Below are 23,288 nucleotides of genomic sequence, written 5' to 3' on the forward strand. Positions count from 1 at the left end.
TGGTATGAGAGGTCCTCACAATGTGGAAGAGTGTGTACCTATAACTTGAGAGATCTCTCCATGAACAGAATTTTCTGGATGTGGGATTTACCAGGCCTTTCTCAGAATTGGAAATTAATCTGGATCATTGGGGGTACTATGTTTATTAAGGAAGTGATAGACCCATTGCATCATCCTAAATGTGATGGAGAAGGAGTCATCTAATGCCTTCCATTAGATTTGAGCCTTTGCTCAAAGGCTTTAGTAATAACAGGGTGAGTTTAGTTCCAAACCATTAAACACTCATGTAATTAGGAAAAATTATTCTCCCTGAATATCTTTATGTCCTGCACCTTTGGGTTTGGATTTTCCCTTGTCATCAGAAGCCCCAGTTATGGAATTGGGATGGTCTTTACTTTGATTCTGAATGACTTAGTGGAAGGGCCCCGGGGAGGCTACTTGTAGGTGGAGAGTTGAATTCACCTGTGTATGTCAAGAATTTGACCCTTAGGCTCTGGGAAAGTATTTTAAAAAGTTATACGTTTTGAGGTCTGGAAACATAGGCTAGTTGCTTCATTTCTGGGGTGGTAAATAATAGCTAAGAAACGGTATTAAATACTCTTAACCAATTAGCCCCTTCTTCTCCCTTGTACTGTACAAAATTTAAATTAAAAAATATATACATATTTATTTATATTTAAAGATTTTATTTATTTATTTGTCAGAGAGGGTGATCACAGGCAGACAGAGTGGCAGGCAGAGGGAGAAGCAGGCTCCCCGCTGAGCGGGGAGTCTGATGCGGGCTGGATCCCAGGACCCTGAGACCATGACCTGAGCCCAAGGCAGAGGCTTAGCCCCCTAAGCCCTCACATAGCTATTTTTAATGGAGTTCTAAAGGCATTTCTTCCTCTGTGCATTGACAGGGAAAACAAAAACAAAAACAAAAAGTTTTTGATGGGGTGCATGAAAAATCATATTCTTAACATGTATCTTTAGTACTTAGAACCCAGTGGCCATAAAATATGGAAAAATTTCTTTCTGATTTATTAAATCCTATTTAGCAGCTTAAAAACTACACTTTTTCATTCAGTTCACAAAAAATGAGTATCTGTGCCAAGCAAAATAAGTGATACTTAAGACATTTATACATTCTTTATTTTTTTTTAAGATTTTATTTATTTATTTGACAGAGAGAAATCACAAGTAGATGGAGAGGCAGGCAGAGAGAGAGAGAGAGAGAGGGAAGCAGGCTCCCTGCCCAGCAGAGAGCCCGATGCGGGACTCGATCCCAGGACCCAGAGATCATGACCTGAGCCGAAGGCAGTGGCTTAACCCACTGAGCCACCCAGGCGCCCCTAGACATTTATACATTCTTTAAAGGTCATCAATTCTTGTCCAAAAAAATTATACAGATTTTTAATTGTGGTTTTATAAATGAGATACTCCCTCCCAGATACTGGTGACTGAGCAATAAATGAGACAGACAAAAGTCTATGCCCAATGGGGCTATGGAAAGATAGACAAAACTTATTCAGTTTAATGTTAAACTGACATTTTAAGAAGAATACTAAAAGGGAAAGCAGTAAGTGGCCCAGCTAGAGCAACCTGTCCTTGTCAGTGGGTTTTAAGTAAAAGTAAAATTTCTTACATTAAGGGAATTTAAGCAGAAATTCAAAGTCAGACACAAAAGAGGGTAAGATCATTCCAAGACAAAAAAATAATAATAATTTGAAAATCGAATAGAAAGCTAAGTGCCTAATTGTCTGTAAGAAAACAAACAAACAAACAAACAAATACTGCGGGGGTGGGGGGAAATGGTACAGAACACCAAGAAGTCAAGTGTCAACTTGTAGGAGGTTAGTATGGTTCATATATTCATTCTTATAAGTATTGAATATGAAAGTCACACCATGAAGAACTCATTCACCAGTAAACAGATATTCCTAAGGAGGGATAAAACTGTAACAAATCACTTTAACATAAGCCTTAATCAAAGCAGCAGCCAGGGAAAAGTAACCTGAAGTTTGAAATGTTTACATATACAAGGAAAATAATAACATTTATATCAAGGTAACATTTCAAATTCTCAATGAAAATAAAACACCAAAATTGGAGGCCCCAAAATTGTACTATATAAAGGAAAAAGAATTTATCTGGGCATTTACCCAGAGGACTAAAAATTTATTGTTCACAGAACCTCTAATTATTAATCTTTATTCATGACAGGCCCAAACTAAAAATAATGTACTCAACTATTCATTCACATCATTCACAGGGTGAAAAGCTACATAAAACATAGTTCATCCCCACCATGAAATATTACTCAACAATGAAAAAGGAATGTATCATTTATTGTATACAAAAATTGGCTGTATCTCTAGGGAATTAGGTTAAGTAAAAAAAGGACCAAAGGTTACATACAGTTTTATTCCATTAAGACAATATTCTTGAAATGTCAGATTAGAGAAATGTATAACAATTGCTAGATGTTAAAGAAGGTTTAGGGATGAGAGGGAGACAGTTGCAGTCAAAAAAGGTCAAAAAAGGGCTCCTCGTGATGATGGAAATATTTTTTAACTGTATCAGAATCGGTATACTATCTTTGAAAATATACTACAGTCTTGCAAGGATTATTAGTGGGTAAACAGGAAAATTATGTAATGTGTCTGATATTTCTTACAATCCCATGTGAATCTATATTTATTCCAAAAACTAATTGTAATAAAAATATCCTATGAAAATGATAAATTTTATACTTTTCACAATGTTAATAATTACTCACATTACTATGTGTCTCTAATGTGAATCATACATATTTAGTCTTCAGAATCTCCATACTGGGTGTGTAGCTTAACTTTAAAAAAGTGCTTTTTTGTGTGTATTATATTAAAAGAACTATTATACTGAAGAGAAGTTTTATTCTATTATGGAAGAGATTCCTCTCACAGTAGAAAATACCAAATATCTGTGAATAATTATGAAAGAACAATTAAATAGAACACTACAAATTCTATAGATGTCTATGAAACTGAGTGAATCTTGTTCTTGCTAAAAATTCAATACTGGAAAAGTATCATTTCTTCCCCCATAGTTTGACAAATATTTCTAATTTAGCTGAAAATCTAATAATATAATTTAAAAATTTATCAAAATGAAAAGTAATGGTAGTGCACTTAGTGACAGTTTTATACCACAAGCTTTTGGCATTCTGTTTATGCTCTTGAAGATTTTCTCTTCTTGTTAAGCATATAAAGTTATTTGCTAGGCTATATAAAAAATTTTTGTTGCTTATTATCCTAAACATCTTTTTATTTGTTTTAAAGACTTTATTTATTTGACAGAGAGAGATCACAAGCAGGCAGAGAGGCAGGCAGACAGAGAGAGGGGGAAGTAGGCTCCCCGCTGAGCAGAGAGCCTGATGCGGGGCTGGATGCTGGGACCTTGAGATCATGACGCAAGCGGAAGGCAGAGGTTTAACCCACTAAGCCACCCACACGCCCCTATCTTGAACATCTTAACGGTAATAAATACTTTGTTGTAGCATATTTTTAACCATATGAAATGCTGTGGCAGGTACAAGACTCATTCTCAGTTAGAAATAAAATTAATGAATGTAAAATTTAATTCAATTTATAATTAAGTTACAGTATATATAGTTAAAGTTCTTGAAAGAGTAAAAGTCATGATTTTAGGTGAATTCTCCATTGTTCTTAAGAGTAACAGAAAACCACAATGAGTGTTTAGACTTTTTTCTAGCCTTTTTAAATTTCTCTATTTTTAAAATTTATTTATTTATTTTTTTCAGATTTTATTGATTGATTGATGGGGAGAGAGAGAACATGGGGGCAGATGGAGCAAGTGGGGCAGGGAGCCCAATGTGGGACTCTATCCTAGGACCCCAGGATGGTGACCTGAGCTAAAGGTAGATGCTTAATTGACTGAGCCACTCAGGCATCCTTTTAGCCTTTTTTAAATGTGTACTGTCTATGTCAATAACAATGGAGTAAGAGCTCAAAAAAATGTTACAGGACATACTGGTATTACTGTGTAGCACGTTTTACTATCACAGGACTCATATACAGAAGAAACTTGTGAGAGTTTGCAGTTTATTTAATACATTACATCCTTAAGAATTAAAAACTAGAATAAAATGGCTAATCACTAGATTTCTGTTACTCAATAGAATACTACATATATCAGCCAAAACATAATTTTTTATCATTAAAATATTTATTTCCAACATTCTACAAAGATTTTTTTGTTGAAGTCTAATTGGCATGAAATTTATTTTGGTTTCAGGAGCTAGTACCCGCACTTGGAATCAGGTCCCAACCTCACCAGCGCCTGCTGCCTGCCACCACCTCTGGACCATGGATCCCCGCAAAGGGAACGAGCTGCGGCCCCTCATGAAAATGTATAAGAAGGATCCGAGTGTTCTGCACACTGAGAAAATGCACTTCCTGCAGGAGTGGGTGGAGAGCATGGGGGGTAAAATACCACCTGCCACTCATAAAACTAAATCAGTAAAAGCAGTAAGAAGGTGGATGAAAACATAAAGATGGATGAACCATCAAGACAAAAGTGACCGAGAAATTGTCAAGGAAGGTGTGATTGAACCAGATACCGATGCCCCTCAGAAATGGGAGAAGAAAATGTAGAGATAGCTGAGGAAATGATGGATCAGGCAAATGATAAAAAAGTGGCTGTCATTGATGCTCTAAATGATGCTGAACTACAGAATGCCATTGACTTGTTCACAGATGCCATCAAACTGAATCCTTGGTTGGCCATTCTGTATGCCAAGAGAGCCAGACTTCTCATCAAATTACAGAAGCAAATGCTGCCATTTGAGACTGTGACAGAACTACTGAGATAAATCCTAATTCAGTCCAGTCTTTTAAGTGGCAAGGAAAAGCACACAGACTTCTGGGCCATTGGGAAGAAGCAGCACATGATCTTGCCCCTGCTTGTAAACTGGATTATAATGAAGATGCTAGTGCAATGCTGAAAGTTCAACTGAGGGCCCAGAAAATTGCTGAACATGGGAGAAAGTATGAGTGGAAACATGAAGGGCAAGAGATCAAAGAAAGAATAGAAAGAAAGAGCCCAGAGGGAGGAAGAACCCAGAGGACAATCAGTAACTCATTATGGCTCTTTCCCAGGTGTGTTTCCTGGAGGAATGCCTGGAATGGCAGGGGGATGCCTGGAATGGCAGGAATGTCTGGGCTCAACGAAATTCTTAGTGATCTGGAAGTTCTTGCAGCCATGCAGGATCCAGAAGTTAAGGTGGCCTTCCAGGATGTGGCCCAGAACCCAGCGAATATGTCAAAATATCAGAGCAACCCAAAGGTTATGAATCTCATCAGTAAATTGTCAGCCAAATTTGGAGGTCAAGCATAATGCCCTTCTGACAAATAAAGCCCTTGCTGAAGGAAAAGCAACTTCGATCACCTAATGGATGTCGCAATAATGCGAACCAGTGTACCTCCGACCTTCTCATAAAGAAAGCTGGGGTGCTGTGAAGAGAATCCCTACCCCTCTGCTCTCCATGCAACTGAAACATTCTACAATGGTTTGCCATTAGGGTATTCAGTCAGATAATGTTTTCCTACTAGGAACTACAAACTTTAAACACTCTTTAAACCTTAAAAATATTCAAAAACATATTAAAAGGGTGTGTTAGTCCCTTAAAAAAAAAAGAAATTTCTTTTAGTTTCAAATGTACAATATACCGACTCAACAATTCTACACACTACTCAAGGTTCACCATGACAAATTTAGTCACTGTCCCCACACAATGTTTCTACAATATTATTGGTAATATTCTCTATGCAGTATTTTTATTCTCCATTATTTATTTATTTTATAGCTTGAGGTTTGCTCCTCTTATAAATTTTGTCTGTTTTATTTATGCCCTCCTTCCCCTTGGGGAAGTTCATTTGTTTTATTAGATTCCATATATAAGTGAAATCATATGGTATTTGTCTTCCTCTCTCTGATTTATTTCCCGTAGCATAATGTGTTGTAGGTCCATCCACGTTGTCACAAAAGGCAAGATTTCATTCTTTTTATCGCTCAGTAAACATTCTGTCATATATAGAGCATATTTTCTTAATCATTTGTCCTTTGAGGAACACTTAGGTTGCTTCCAAATCTTGGCTATTCTAAATAAGGCAGCAACAAACACAGGGATGCATATATCTTTTGAATTGGTGTTTTTTTTCTTCATGTCAATAGCCAGTGATGGAATCATTGGATCATATGGTATTCTATGTTTAATTGTTCTGAGGAAACTCCCTACTGTTCTCCAGAATGGCTACACCAGTATGCATTCCCACAAGAAGTGCACAAGGCTCCTCTTTCTCCAAATCCTTACTAACACTTGTTGTTTCCTGTTTTGTTTTGTTTTTTACATTAGCCATCCTGACTGGTGTGAGGTGATATCTCATTTGATCTGCATTTTCCTGGTGATTAATAATATTGAGGGTCTTTGTGTACATTAGCCATTTGCATCTCTTCCTTAGAAAACTGTCATTCAGGTCATTCACCCACTTTTTGTTTGGGTTTTCTTTGGCTTTGTTTTCCTGGTGTTGAGTTGTATAAGTTCTTTATATACTTCTTACATTAAATCTTTACTAGGTGTGGTTTTGCAAATATCTCCTCCATTCATTAAGATGACTTTTTGTTTGTTTATGGTTTCTTTTGCTGCGCAATTTATTTTTTGCTCTGTTTCCCTTGCCTCACAGAATATATACATACATATTTGCTATGGCTAATGTCCAAGAAATATTACTTATTTCTTCTATAGAAGTTTTATGGTTTTCAGATTTTTACATTTTGGTCTCTAATCAATTTTTTAAATTGTACGTAGTGTAGGAAAGTGGTCCAGTTTTATTCTTTTGCATGTAGCTGTTCACTTTCCCAAACACCGTCATTGAAAAGATCGTCTTTTCCCTGTGGTGTGTTCTTGTATCCTTTGTCATAAATTAACTGGCTTTGTAAGTGTCAGTTTATTTCTGCATTTTATGTCCTGTTGCATTGATCTATGTGTCTGTTTTTGTGTCAGTTCCACACTGTTTTGATTACTATACCTTTGTAGTAGTATATTTGAAATCTGGGATTTTGGTACCTTCAGAATTTTTCTTTCTCAAGATTGCTGTGACTATATTAAAGTTCATTACAAATTTTAGAATTATTTTAGTTCTTTGAGAAATTTTTTTTGACATTTTGATAACGTTTGCTTTGAATTTATAGATTGCTTTGGGTAATATGGACATTGTAACAATATCAATTTTACTATTCCATGAGTATGGTAATTTTACATTTGTGCTTTTTTTAGTTTCTTTTTCTCCCCTTCTACTTCTTTTTAAAAGTTTTACTTAAATTCCAGTTAACATACAGTAATGTATTATTTTCAGGTGTACAATGTAGTCATTCCACACTTCATTAAAACAAACAGTGCATCTCATAACAAGTACACCTCTTAATCCCCATCCCCTATTTGACCCATCTCCTACTGAGGTCCCCCAGGTAACCATCAGTGGTTCTCTCTTTTGTCAATGTGTTACAGTTTTCAGAGTACAAGTGTTTCAATTTCTTGGTTAAATTTGTTCCTAGCTATTTTATCCTTTCCCGTACAATTGTAAATGGGACTGTTTTCTTAATTTGTCTTTCTGCTACCTTATTAGGGTCTAGAAATACAACAGATTTCAGTATATTAATTTTGTGTCCTGCAAATTTAATGAATTCATTTGTCAGTTGTAATAGATGATTCTTTAGGGGGTGCCTGGGTGGCTCAGAGGGTTAAGCCTCTGCCTTCGGCTCAGGTCATGATCCCAGAGTCCTGGGGTTGAGTCCCGCATTGGGCTCTCTGCTCCGCAGGGAGCCTGCTTCCTACCTCTCCCTCTCTCTCTGTCAAATAAATAAAATCTTTTAAAAAAAATAGCTTCTTTAGGGTTTTCTATATGTATAGTATTGTGTCATCTGCTAATATTTAACAGTTTAACTTCTTTTTTACCAATACAGATAGCTTTTTTGCTTGTTTTTTTGTTTTGCTGTTGTTGTTGTTATCTGATTGCAGTGGGGGTAGGCCTGCTAGTACTATGTTGAATCACAGAGGTAAGAGGGGACATCCTTGTCTTTTTCCTGATCTTATAGGAAAAAGTTCTCAGCTTTTCCTCAATGAGTATGACGTTAGCTGAAGGTTTTTCATACATAGCCTTTATTATGTTGAGGTATGTTCCCTCTAATCCCACTATGTTGAGAGTTTTCTTCACAAAGAATTATATTTCGTCAAATGATTTTCTACATCTATTGAGATGATCATATGATTTTTGTCCTTACTCTTGTTAATGTGATGAATAACAATGATTGATTGTGGATATTGAACCACACTTGAATCCCTGGAATACCCTGTTCATGGGGACTGATTTTTTTTAACGTATTGTAACGATGCAATGTGCTAATATTTTGTTGACACTTTTGCATCTATGTTCATCTGCTACATTGTTCTATAGATCTCTTTTCTTTTTTTAGTGTGTCTGCTTTTATTATCAAGATAACGGTGCCCTTGTCAAGATAACGGTGCCCTTGTGAATGAATTTGGAAGTTTTTCTTACTTTTCTTTTTTGGAATACTTCCAGAAAATTAGGCATTAAGTTTTTATGTATTTCATAGAATTTACCTGTTAAACCATCTGGTCCTAGACCTTTGCTCTTTGGGAATTTTTTGATTACCAATTCAATTTTATTAGTAGTAATCTATCTGTCCAACTTCTCTGTTTTTTCCTGATACATTTTGGGATGTTGTGTGTTTTTTGGAATTCATTTATTTCTAGGTTGTCCAAGTTATTGTCACATAATTATTCATAATATCCTCTTAGAATTCTTTCTATTCCTATGGTGTATGCTAATCTCATATTTTATTTCTGACTTCACTTACTTGAGTGCTCCTTTTTGTTCTTAATGAGTCTGGCTCAAGACTTATCATTCTGCTTATCTTTCAAGAAACCAGATCTTTGTTATGTTGATCATCTTTATTTTTTCTTTATTCTATTTCATTTGTTTCTGCTCTAATCCTTATAATTTTCTTCATTCTACTAACTTTGGTCTTTGTGGGTTTTTTTTTTCCCCAAGCTCATTTAGTGTAGGATTACATTTGTTTATTAAAGACTTCTCTTGTTTCTTGAAGTAAGTCTAAATCACTATAAACTTCCTTCTTAAAACTGGTTTAGCTATTTCTCAAAAGTTTTAGACATTTATGTTTTCCTTTTTCTTCCCCGTGTATTTTTTTTATTTTTAATTTCATTCTTCATTTCTGCATTGACCGACTGGCTGTTAAGTAGCACGTCATTTATCCTCCATGTATTTGTACATTTGTGCTTTATTCTTGTAATTGATTTCCAGTTTCATACTGTTGTATTTGGAAAAGATGTTTGGTATGATTTCAGTCTTCTTCATATTACTGAGACTTGTTTTGTGCCCTAACATGTCATCTATCCTGGAGAATGCTCCATGTGTACTGGAAAAGAATGTATACTCTGCTGTTTTGGAATAATATTTCTATTAGGTCAACATGGTCTAGTGTGTATTCAAAGCCATGGTTTTCCTGTTACTTTTCTGACCTAATGGTCTACCTATTGATGTGACTGGAGGGTTAAAGTAGACTAGTTTTATTGTTTTATTATCAATTTCTCCTTTATATCTGTCAATATTTGCTTTATGTATTTGCGTGCTCCCTTGTTGGGTGCATAGATATTTACAATTATTATATCTCATTGTTTGATTGACTCTTCTATCATTACATAATGCCATTCTTTGTTTCTTTTTGGTTTCTCTCTCATTACCTCTCTTTCTTAAAATTTTATTTATTTATTTGACAAAGAAAGAGACAGCAAGAGATGGAGCACAAGCAGGGGGAGTGGGAGAGAGAGAGAAGCAGGCTTCCTGGCTCAGTCTGAAGACCCTGGGATCATGACCCTAGCCAAGACAGATGCTTAATGCTGAGCCACCCAGGCGCCCCCCCCCCCTCTCTCTCTTTTTTTTAATGTCTATTTTATCTGATACCAGTATTGCTATCCTGGCATTTTTTGCTTCCATTTGCAGGTAAATGTTTTTCCACCCTTCACTTTTTTTTTCTTATTTTTTTTTAAAGATTTAATTTATTTATTTGACAGAGATCACAAGTAGGCAGAGAGGCAGGCAGAGAGAGAGAGAGAGAGAGAGAGAGAGGGAAGCAGGCTTCCCGCGGAGCAGAGAGCCCGACGCGGGGCTCAATCCCAGGACCCTGAGACCAAGACCCAAGCCGATGGCAGCAGCCCAAACCACTGAGCCACCCAGGTGTCCCAGCACCCTTCACTTTTAATCTGCATGTGACATTAGGTTTGAAGTAAATCTCTTGTAGGCAGCATATAGATGAGTCTTATTGCTTTTTTCTTCCCATTCAGTCACCTAGTGTCTTTTGATGGGAGTATTTATTTATTTACATTTTCTGTAATCACTGATAGATACATATTTATTGTCATTTTATTACTTGTTTTCTAGTTGTTTTGTAGCTCTTCTCAGTTCCATTCTTCTCTTCCTTTCTTCCATTGTGGTTCGGTGGTGCTCTCTAGTCTTACATTTGGATTCCTTTCTCTTTATGTTAGTGTACAAAAACCTATTATAGGTTTTTTATTTGTGGTTACCTTTAGGTTCGTATATAACATCTTAGGGGTATAGTAGTCTGTATTAAGTTGATGGCTGCTTGAATTTGAACACATTCCAAAAGCAATAAATTTTTATCCTCACTAACACATGTATGACATCTTACTTTACATCTTTATATTTTCTGTATCCCTTGACTTTTTTTGTAAATATAATTGTTTTACCTTTATATACTGGCTTTAATATGTGATTAATCTACTATCTTCACTATATGTTTTCTTCTACCTGTGAAATTTTTTTCTTTCATTATTTTCTTACTTCTGGTTATGGCCTTTTCCACTTTCTTCTGGCCTGTGAAGTTTCTGCTGAAAAATCAGCTCATGTCCTGAGAGCTTTTCTTTATACATAACTGTTTTCTTTGCTGCTCAAAAAGTTTTCCTTATTCTTGCTTTTTGCCATTTTAATTGCTGTGTTCCTTGGTGTGGACCTCTTTGGTTTCATCTTGTTAGGGGTTCTCTTCTTTCTAGACCTCGATGTCCATTTCCTTCACCAAATTAAGGAAGTATTCAGCTATTATTTCTTCAGGTAAGTTTTCTGTCCTCTTTTCTCTCTCTTACCCTCCTGGAATCCCTCTATAAAATTATTCTATACTTGGGGATATCATTAGGTTCCCTTACTGTCATTTTTTTAACATTTTTCCCCTTTCAGCTCAATTTGTTTCTTCTATTAACCTGATCCACTGTTCTTCACCATCTAATATACTGTGAATTCCTTCTACTTTCTCAATTATTGTATTTTTGAATTCATGTTCTTTTTTGTATTTTCTGTCTCTTTGTTGAAATTCATACTGACTCCATCTCCTCTTTCCTAAGGTCTGGTGAATATTTTCGTGACCATTACCTTAATTTTTAAAATCAGGCATACTGCTTATCTGCTTTTTGTATTCTTCTTTGTGAGTTTTTCTTTTTCACTTGGTACATATTCCCTTGACTTCTCATTTTATGGGTCTCTGTATATTTGTTTCTATGTATTAGGTAGGTCAGCTAACTTCCTGAAAATAATGGCCTTGGGTAGAAGTCCTTGGTACCATGTGCCCTTCTCTTTTCTGGGCCATGATTACCTTCATTCCAGTCTTCTACACATCTGCTCTGCCTGGTATGGGTACAAGTTGCCAGAGTTTTTTCCCTACACTGGTGAGAAGCCTATCTTCAGCAGCTATAGGCTCATTGTTGGGTAGGGACAGCACTCAGAGTGGCTATCTGCATTTAGTTTCTCTGACAGATTTAGGTGTACCAAAGGGCAGAGTTTCCTTCCTGCCCAGCTAGTTAAGCAGCCCATCCAGAGTGTGGAGTTATCTCTTCCCCTCCACATGACAGGAGTCACTTTGGAGCGGCACCCATTCCAGCCTAGGAGCCAGCCAGGTGGTGCAGGGTGGGTGGGCTTTGGCGTGATGCCTACCAGGGGTGGAAGTTTGGTTGGGCTGAGCATGCAGAGGATCACCTGGGTGGAGTAGCAAGGTAGATGTAGGGTTAGGGCTGAGTTTTGCAAGCATGCATCTGCCTAGTCTGTTGGAGGGAAAACAAAATGGCATCTGCCAGCACATTTGTTCTTGGAGAAATCTGCGGATTCCTGATCCTCCCAGCACACATTCAGTAAAGATTAATCAGTAAATCTTCTTTATGTGCACCTGACACACTTTTAGGCTGCTGCTTCTGTGCTGTGTCTTGGTCTGGATTATTTATTTTATGGTGGCTTTTTAAGGGCAAGGAATTGGTTTCCTACTTCCCTCAGTTCACCTGGAGTTAAGAGTGCTGATTAAGCCGTACTATTTTTCAAAATAGGGTTAAGCCGTACTATTTTTCAAAAACAGATATCACGGCGTCTTGTCTTCCCAGTGAGCTGTGCTATGGTTCTGCTCTTCTTAGTTTCCTTGCTTGTGGTGTCCCTGTTTATGGTTGTTAGTCTTTGTGTTCTCTTAGTGCCTCTACCCCTCTTACCTTTTCAATATCGCCTCCTCTGTATGATTAGCCATAAAGGGTCTGTTCCGCCAATCTTTGGATCATTTCCAGAGTTGTGCAATGTAGCTCTTATCCACATGTATCTGTGAAATGCAACAAGTTCAGGATCCTTCCACTCCATCATCTTTCCTAAACACAGAATATTTCATTTCATCTTAAGCACAAAAAAATTGAGATAAAAATATTTTTCCGGGCGCCTGGGTGGCTCAGTTGGTTAAGCAACTGCCTTCGGCTTGGGTCACGGTCCTGGAGTCACCGGATCGAGTCCCGCATCGGGCTCCCAGCTCCATGGGGAGTCTGCTTCTCCCTCTGACTTTCTCGCCTCTCATGCTCTCTCTCACTGTCTCTCTCTCAAATAAATAAATAAAATCTTTAAAAAAAAATATTTTTCCCAACCCTCTTTTTATACTAAGGAAAATTATTTCACCTGGCTAGTCAGAAGTAAGAACCAGCTTCAAACTGTGAAGTTATTTTCTTCAGCAGCTTTCAAGTCAAGTTTTTTTCAATTTCCTGTCTAGATTTCTGAGTTATTTTACTTGATACTTACGTCTTTATTGACTAACAACACTATATATACTTAAGCCAAGGTCCAACATGCAACATCTATAGACAAGGAACTTAATTCTCTGCCATCCTTCAAAACTTTACAATGACTGCAATATATCTGTTATTCCTGTGGAGCATTTTAAACCTACATTTTAAGAGGTGTTGATCCCACATGCAACTATCGCCAATAGTTACAGCAGTGTTATCAACAATAGCCAAAATATGGAAAGCCCAAGTATAAATATGTGTGTGTTTGTGTGTGTGTATGTGTATATATGTAATGTATGTATATCTGTTTTGTGTATATACACATACATATTTATATATGTGAAATATATGTGCATTATATATTATATATACTGCATACGTGTATACATTAGCATGTATACATACATTATACATTTACATCACATATGTGTCATATATGTGCGTCACACATACACACACACACAAACGTGCTGGCAGATAACATTTTCCCCCCCACCAGAATAGATAGATGCGTGCTTGCAAAACCCAGGCCTAACACTGAATACATATATAATTATATACATATATCATACATAAAACATACATGTGTAATTATATACATATATTATACATAAAACAGGCATACATATATAAACATACCTATTCTATATGTGCAATACATACAATGCCTGCATATACATGTAAATATACGTATTATATATATACGTACATATATAATGTGTACATATAGTGCATGTACACATGTGTTCATATATACATATGCATACAAGACATACACATCTTTGTGCATATACATACACATACATGTGACACATATACATATGTGTATATATTTATATATAATATAATTAATATATATATTAATTAATTATATTATATATCATAATTAATATAAGTATACATTATATATTATAAATATAATATATAATTATATTGTATTATTAATTATATTATATATTATAATAATTAATTATTAATCATATATTATATTATTAATTATAGTACATATTATAATTAATATAAATATGAATTATATATTACAAATATAATATATATCAGTTATGTTATATATTAACATAATTGATATATTATATAATAATATATTACTTATAAATATATATTAATTATATATAATTAATTATATAATATATATTAATATGTTATATTAATATATATTAATATACTAATATATATACTAATACAATATATTGTGCCTGTTTTGTGTGTGTGTGCATTAATATATATTATATTAATATGCATATTAATGATGAAAAATTAAATATTATAATATATTAGTAATGAAAAATAAAAACTTGAGGGGTGCCTAGGTGGTTCAGTGGGTTAAGCATCTGTCTTTGCCTCAAGTCATGATCTCAGGGTCCTGGGATTGAGTCCGGCATTAGGCTCTCTGCTCATCAGCCTGCTTCCTCTTCTCTCTCTGCCTGCCTCTCTGCCTACTTGTGATCTCTCTCTCTGCCAAATAAATAAATAAAAGCTTTTTAAAAAAAAATCCTATATTTTCTTAAAATAAATAAAATAAAATCTTGCCACTTGCAATGACATGGATGGGGCTAGAGGGTCTAATGCTGAGTGAAATAAGTCAGGAAAGACAAATACCATACGATTTCACTCATAGTGGAATTTTAAAAAACAAAAACAAATGAACAAAGGAAAAAAGGAGAGAGAGAGAGACAAACCAAGAAAGCAGACTGTTAACTCTACAGAACAAACGGATGGTTACCAGAGGGGAGCTGGGTTGGAGAGGAGTTAAACAGGTGATGGGGATTAAGAAGGGCACATGTGAGGAGCACATGGTGCTGTATAAATTGTTGATCACTAAAATCTACTCCTGAAACTAATATTATACTAATTGAATAACTAATTAATTGTTAACTAATTGGAATTTAAATAAAAACTTAACATAAAAATACACAAATAAATAGTTTTGATCCCTCCCTTCAATGTATTATCTCAGTATCTTTTATCTCTCTTTATTTTTTGACTTCCCACTTAACTACTTTATTGGTTAGGGCTGTATTAATTAGCCTATTACATTTGTTTTAATCATCATTATTTGTAGAAACTACATGATATACTTTTAAAGTAAAATAAGCTAGCTACATATTATTGGGATTATATTATTTAGAGCTTTTTTTAATTATGAAGAATTTTAAGAAAATAAATATTGGTCCTATTGTGTCAAGTATCACTAGTGACTCTCTGGTGCAACATGTGGCCTTAATCCATTGTTTTGGATGATTAACAATACACAAATATTTTTTTAGTTAATATTTTACTAGAATTTTGAAAATATAATAAGCTGGAGAATATAAGAATCACAGAAAAAATGTCTGCTGTGTTTAAAAGTTGATTTATCAGGGATGCCTGGGTGGCTCAGATGATTAAGCATCTGCCTTCCACTCAGGTCATGATCCCAGGGTTTTGGGATCCAGCCCCACATCTGATTCCTTGCTCAACAGGGAGCTTGCTTCTCCACTGCCTGCCATTCCCCTTGCTTGTGTTGCTCTTTCTCCCTCTGTGTGTGTTTGTGTGTGTGTGTGCATGTGTGTCAAATAAATACATAAAATATTTTTTAAAAAATAAAGTAAAAGTTGACTTACTATCTTGTAAATAGCCTATTCTTCCACTTTTCATTTCATTTTATTTTTTTAAGTTAATATTTTTGGGACTTCTTGTTCTGAGCTGCTTTCATGATTTTCTCTTCTGAAATTTGCAAGCTTCAGTGTTACATGTCATGATGTTGACCTATTTTTATTGATTGAGGGGAGGGTTCTTTGTGCCTTCTGGACTTAAATGCCTGTTTCCCTCCCCAGATTAGGAAAGTTCTCAGCTATAATTTGTTCAAATCAACTTTCTTCTCCTCTCCCTCTCTTCATCTTTTGGTACCCCAGATACCAAGTACCCTAATATTATTTCACTTTGTGGTATTGCTGAGCTCTCCAATTCTCCCCTCATGACCGTAGTTGTTTTCCTCTTTTTCTCAGCTTCCTTATTCCCCATCATTTTGTCTTCTATGTCACTAACTCTCTCTTCTGCCTCATTTATCCGAGCAGTTAGATCCCCAGTTTTTTTTATTGCATCTTTTATTGTAATGGCATTTTAAGTTTTAACCTGATTAGATTTTGGTTCTTTTATTTCTATAGGAAACTGATTCTTCAGTGTCTTCTATGTTTTTTTTCAAGCCCAAGTAGTGTCTTCATAATTGTTGCTTTGAATTCTAGTTCCAGCATCTTATATTCATAATTCCATGGCAGAGAGTACTCCTTCTGGCTCTTTCTTTTGGGTTGAATTTCTCCATCTTCTTATTATGTCCAGAAAAGAACCGAAGAAACAGAAAATACAAAAATAGCAACAACCATCAGGGTGGGGGGGGAGAGGAGGAGAAGGAGGAGACAAAATAAGGGAAAAAAAGTAAAAAAGGACAAAACACTAAACTAGATCCTGAGTGCATTTTGTCCTGTTTGTTGAAAGGAACTAAGAAAATAGTTAAGAAAGTAAAACATACACATATATAATTTTATTTTTGTATATATATATACAAAAAATAAAATTAAAATAAAACCAAAAATAAAATAAAACCAAAATTTAAAATTATGCATATATAACATAGATTTAAAAATAAAAATTAAAAAAACAAGAAAAGAATTGATAAAATAGGGGCACCTGGGTGGCTCAGTGGGTTAAAGCCTCTGCTTTCGGCTCAGGTCATGATCCCAGGGTTGTGGGATCCAGCACTGCATCGGGCTCTCCACTCGGCGGGGACCATGCTTCCCAACCACCTCTCTCTGCCTGCCTCTCTTCCTACTTGTGATCTCTCTCTCTGTCAAATAAATAAGTAAAATCTTAAAAAAAATTTTAAAAAGGAATTGATAAAAATATAGTGAGAAAAAATAAAACAAAGACTAAAGAATAATAAAAGGCCACAAATGCCATATACTGTTTTCCCCAGGAGCTGAAGTTGAGTATGATCAGTATACTTGGTGATAGCTGAATGTTCCTGGTGGTCTTCTAAGGGAGGGGCCTGTTGTGCTGTCCTTAACCTGATGAAATTGTCCTTACAGTCTGTTGTCCTTACCCTGACAAAACTGCACTTGCCTTGCATTCATACAGAATGAAAATGGCAGTGCCTCAATCTCTATCCAGAAAATGAATGTCCATGCCTCTACTCTTCAGTGAGCCCTCACAGAAAAGCGGTCAATCACTCTTGTGTCCCTGGTTTCCACCCAAATTCTGTGTTCACCCAGCCTGTGACAGCAATTTTATCTCAGATACAGAACCCATTTTTGAGTTTTCAAACTATGGACTCCTGTGGTGTGGACCAATGCACTTCCTCCTAGGGGAGGGAGAATTCCCATCAAAATCAACAAAAGCAGGTTAAGACCAAGACATACCACTTATTTCTATTTCATTTAGTCTCTTGCTATGGTTTTGTCTTTTTTTTTTCATTTGGAATATATTCCTCTGTTATTTTTTTCCCACTCTCTGTGTCTGTTTCTGTGAATAAGGAAAGTCAGCTACCTCTCCTGCTCTTGAAAATAGTGACCTTATGAGAAAACCTCCTGTAGGACCCTGCCTTATGATCTTCCCTGTCCACCAGAATCTGGTTGTACCCCCTGTGTGGGCTGCTTCCCCTCTTGTTATGAATGGGGTGAATTGGCTGTGGGTGTACTGCTGGTTGAAGCTGGCCTTGGGTATAGCCATACCCAGCTCTGTCCACAGAAACTTGTCATGTCAGAAGAGGGTGATATAAAGTATTCAGTGTGCTAAATGGGAAAAATCTGCAGCCCAGGGTATTCTGTTAGCAAGGCCATCATTCAAAGTAGGAGGAAAAGATAAAGCGGTTTCTCAGAAAAACAAAAGCTAAAAGAGTTCACTACCACTAAACCAGTCCTGCAAGAAACATTACAGGGGACCATTTGAGGGAAAAGGAGAGACCATATGTGACAGTAAAAAAGATAGGAAAATACAAAAACAGTAAAAATGAATGTTTCTGTAAAATATTACACTAATTATTACTCACTAAATAAAAGAATTTAAACTATAATAACAGATACCTTAACTGTGAAGAGGGAAAATAATGGACTCAAACTTAAACAAGTAATAACTTAATATGGGCTGGCATAGACAGAAGAGGTTATATACAAACCCAATGTATCAAAACCCACTAATGGGGCACCTAGGTGGCTCAATCAGTTAAGCATCTGCCTTCAGCTCAGGTCATGATCTCAGGGTTCTGGGACTAAGCCCCATATCAGGCTTCCTGCCCAGTGGGGAGCCTCCTTAACCCTCTCTCCCTCTATGCCTCCCCCCTCCATTCACTCTCTTTCTTTCTCTCTCAAAAGTAAAGACATAAAATCTTAAAAAAAAATTTTTTTTAATCACTAAAAATATGCAATGAATAAAGAGAAGGACATTTGAATATATCACTAAAGAAGATCACAACACATGAGTAAAAGACAAGAATAGATCAGAATATTTTCAAACAAAACAACCACAAAACAAGTAATAAAATGGCAGTAAATACATATCTATCAGTAATTTCTTTGAATGGAAATGGACTAAACACTCCAATCAAAAGACATGGGGTGTCAGAATGAATTTTTTTTAAAGACCCATCTGTATGTTGCCTGCAAGAAACTCATTATAGACCTACGGAGACCTGTAGATTGCAAGTGAGGTGTTAAACAAGCATCTGTCATGCAAATAGATGTCAAAGGAAAGTTGAGTAGCAATATTTATATCGAACATACTAGACTTTGAAAAATAATGACTGTAACAAGAGACAAAGAAGGAAGCAACATAATCATAATGGGCACAATCCAACAAGAAGATATACCAATTGTAGATGTTTATGAACCCAACATGGGAGAAGCCAAATACATGAAACACTTAATAGTAAATATAAAGAAACTAATCTATAGTAACAGAATAAGAGTTGTTCATCTAAGCAGAAAATTAACAAGGAAACAATGGTTTTGAATGACACAGTGGACCAGATGTACTTAATAGATTATTCAGAATATTTCATCCTAAAACAGCAGAAGACACATTCTCAAGTACACATGGGACAGTCTCCAGAACACACCACATAAAACAAACCTCAATAAATTCAGAAAGACCAATTCAGCAGCAGACCAATGAAACCAGGAGCTTGTTCTTTCAAAAAAATTAGTAATATTGATAAGCCTCTGACTAGATATTTTTTAAAAAGGGGGGGGAGGTAAGGACTCAAATAAATAAAATCACAAAAGAAGGTAGAAAAAAACACCACCACGAAAATACAAATACACACACACACACACACACACACATATGTATGAGAATATCATGAAAAACTCTATGACAACAAATTGGACAACCTGGAAGAAATGGCCAAATTCCTAGAAACATAAAAATTACCAAAACTGAAACAGGAAGAAATAGAAAATTTTAACAGACGTGCGGTCCGGAGACGCGGTGCCCAGAGCCGGACCCCCGCGCCCGCTCGGGCCGCCAAGTCTCCGTGGTGAAAGGGGGCCAGGGCTGGGCCGTGGGGCCGAGGGCAGAGGCAGGGGGCGCGGGGACCCCGGCTCCCTCCTCCCGAGGTCTAGGAGACGCACAGGCGCGGGGGGCGCCCGGCCGCTCCCCCGGATCGGAGGATGATGCGCTCGGTGTCCCGGAACTGGCCTCAGTTTCTCGGGACCGACAGGCTCGGCCACTGCTGGGATGCCCAACCGGAAGCGGCGGCCGAACCAACCGGAGGGGGCGGGGGATCCGCGGGACCTGTGCGCCCTGCCCTCGCCCGCGGCCCCTCGGCTCCCCTGGCACGGCCCCTCGGCACCTCGATCCCACTCCGGGACCCCGGGCTTTGGGGACCCAACCTTCTCTTGGGGAAGCTGGGTCGCGTCCCCTATTCTGAAGGCATCCTGAGTCCTCGGCGACCCCAGTCCTCTACCTCACCCGCGGGGGACTCTTCATTCTCCCGGGGAGCTAGAGCCTCCGGTCCTCCACCTCTCGGCCTCTCGCTTTCTCCTTGCTCTGCTGCGGGACTTAAGTCCTAGAAATGGACTGGGGCCGTGCAGGGGGACCGGCGTGGAGCGGAGGGATACCTTCGTCGCATCCCCTCCCCTGGGGTGACCCCCGCGGGACTTCCTCCAGCCTGGATCTCCCAAACTGGGGGCGGGGGCGGGGAAGGGGTGATTCGCTGAAACCCCTAGGAGACCCTGATCCGGGAACATTCTGTCCCTTTTGGGAGGGTCGATTCTCCGTTTCCAAAAGCCACCTCAGCACCTGGGAATGACCCAGTCTTCCCCAAACCGCATACACAGGGAAACCCTGGGACCCCATGGGAAAATGTCGCTCCAGGGTACTCCACATTCACTTGCCCTGGGTGCCTGTACCTTCAACCAGTCAATCCTGAGGGCCAGCCCCGGCTTCTCCAGAGTCCCTGTGACGTACATTGCAGTCTCTTTCTTCCGTTCGCCCTGGTCCTGCAGCTCCTCCCCTGGGGATCCCGGCCGTCTCCGTCTTGGCCTGGCTGGGTGAGGCCACACTACTATCCTGCCTCTTCCTCAGTAGCCCTCAGCCCTTGTGTCTCGGCAAGAGAGACCCCGGCGGGAGGCCTGGACACCTCCAGACTGTGCGCTGAGGAACAGAGGGTCCTCGGGAGCCCTCACTCCCCGCTGCCTGTGCCCAGGATCTGCCAGCACTCCTGCAAAAGGCTTTAATTTCTTCTTTGAAATACGTGTGGTAGGGGCTATCTGGGCAAGGAGCGTCCCTGCAAAATAAAATCCGAATGTGTCCCCTTCCCCTTCCCAAAGAGATGGGGGACCTTCTCTCTCCAAGAGGAATATTAAGACAGTGGGGCCCAGATGGAGTTGCGGTGGCAAGAGGGCGTCGGTCATGCCAGAAGCCGCCTGCCTCCTTCTCAGGCCTTCATCAGCCATGTGGGCCTTATTGCATTGGGTCAGATGAATGAGGTGGAAGGGAAAAGGACAGGCTTCTTCAGGTCCCACGTAAGAGACTCTCCCCAGTGTCCCCGCAGGTTATTGAGCTCCGCGGTTGTAGAGCAAGTCCTGTAACTGCCCCTCCCGATGGTTCTCCCCGCCCAAGGTTCACCCCAAAGTTTCACCCCAATGGTTCACCAGGTTTGGAGAGGGAAATGAAAGCAAACAGGGTGGCTTGCTGAGGTTGGGGAACAAGCAGAAATCTCCACCAGAGGTCGTCCTTAGAGACTCACAGCATTCCCCAGACTGCACACCCATTGGGAGTGAGACTCTGGAGATAGTGCCCTGACTTCTTGTCATCCTTATCGAGGAGAAAAAGAAACCACGGTTTGGAGACAGTAAGGGGAACCCATTCAGAGTCATTTCGCTTGTATGTGGCAGAGTCAAGATTTCAACCCAGACAGTCTGACTCTGCAGGGCTTGCCTGGGTCGCCTGGTCCTGGCAGAGAGGCAGTGCAGGCAGGGAGAGAAAGCAGGCCCCTCCTCTAACCACAGGGGGTGCCTGGTGACTTGAGTATGTGCCTCCCTGCAGCTCCGAACAAGTCACAGGGGACTCATCCTTTCCTCTCTCCTCCGTGCCACCTTCCATACCCACCGCGCCCTCCCCTCAGCCCTCCAGGAAGAAAACTGTCTACAAGAGCGTGTACCTGTCCCTGGCCCTCCTCGTGGCCTTAACAGTATTCCAGCGCAGTCTGACCCTCCACTGCAAGAGCGCCCGCGGCCCACCCGGGAGCCACAGAAGGCCCAGAACCTCAGCACACACCTGGTGAACCCCAACGGCTTCTGGAAGAACCCCAACCAAGGATGTGTCTGCCCCCACCCCCATGGCCCCGCGAGGGCCCCACACTTGGGATGTGAGCACCACTAACTGCTCAGCCAACGTCAACCTGACCCACCAGCCCTGGTTCCAGGGCCTGGAGCCCCATTTCCGACAATTTCTGGCCTACCTACACTGCCGCTACATCCCCATGCTGGTGAACTACCCGGAGAAGTGCCGCGGCGCCGTCTGCCTGCAGGTGGTGGTCAAGTCGGTCATCACGCAGCAGGACCGCCGCGAGGCTATCGCCAGACCTGGGGCCGGGAGCAGGAGCCGGGGAGCCGCGGCGCTGTGCGCACCCTCTTCCTGCTGGGCACCGCCTCCAAGCAGGAGGAGCGCGCCCACTACCAGCAGCTGCTGGCCTACCAGGACCGGCCGTAAGGCGAAATCCTGCAGTGGGACTTCCTAGACGGCTTCCTCAACCTGACCCTCAAGGAGTTACACTTCCTCAAGTGGTTTGACATTTACTGCCCCCATGTCCAGTTCATCTTCAAGGGCGACGACGACGTCTTCGTCAACTCTGCCAGCATGCTGGAGTTCCTGGCCGACCCGGAGCCGCAGGAGGACCTGTTCGTGTGCGACCGACGTCCTGCAGTACGCCCGGCTCATCCGCAAGAAGGACAAGTACTACATCCCGGGGCTTCTGTACAGCAAGGCCAGGTACCCACTATACGCGAGCGGCGGCGGCTTCCTCATGGCCCGAGGCCTGGCCCGGCGGCTGCACGGCGCCGGCGACACGCTGGAGCTGTACCCCATCGACGACGACGTCTTCTTCCGCATGTGTCTTGTGCTGAGCGTGCAGCCTAGGGCGCATGAGGGCTTCAAGACGTTCGGCATCTCCCGGAACTGCAACGGCCGCATGAACAAGGAGCCCTGCTTCTTCCGCTCCATGCTTGAGGTGCACAAGCTGCTGCTAGCCGAGCTGCTGGCCATGTGCGGGCGGGTGAACGGCAACCTAACCTGCGCGGGTAAACTGCAGGTGCTCTGACAGCTGCCAGACCGCCCCCCCCCCACCCCGCCCCGCAGGGGCCGGGCCAAGCGTTCTTGAGCGCCACCACCCCCCTCCTCCTGCCCCCCTCCCCTTGGCGGCCTGGGGCTGGAGCTGCAATGCCCGGGACAGAGATCGTGGTTCCCTGCCCCTCAACCCCGCAGGAAGGTGGGGGTGGGTGAGCGTGGGGCTTTGTGGCCTCCTGGGCGTGATGGGGCACATGAGCCAGAAGGGGTCCTCGGTGCGTGGACCCAGAAAGTAGTTCTTCCCTGCCTGCGCAAGGCATCTTGGGAGCAAGGCCGG

The 23,288-nt window shown here is 40.0% G+C and overlaps 2 pseudogenes; both read left to right on the forward strand.

Moving 5' to 3' along the window:
* The first annotated feature begins 4,349 nt into the window (after nucleotides 1–4,349).
* On the forward strand, nucleotides 4,350–5,416 carry LOC123394011 (annotated as a pseudogene).
* Nucleotides 5,417–20,527: 15,111 nt separating this feature from the next.
* On the forward strand, nucleotides 20,528–22,985 carry LOC123394013 (annotated as a pseudogene).
* Nucleotides 22,986–23,288: the final 303 nt, after the last annotated feature.

This window comes from Mustela putorius, unplaced genomic scaffold (assembly GCF_011764305.1).
Source record: "Mustela putorius furo isolate JIRA1106 unplaced genomic scaffold, ASM1176430v1.1 tig00001149_pilon_pilon_pilon, whole genome shotgun sequence".
In the NCBI taxonomy this organism is placed as follows: Eukaryota; Metazoa; Chordata; class Mammalia; order Carnivora; family Mustelidae; genus Mustela; species Mustela putorius.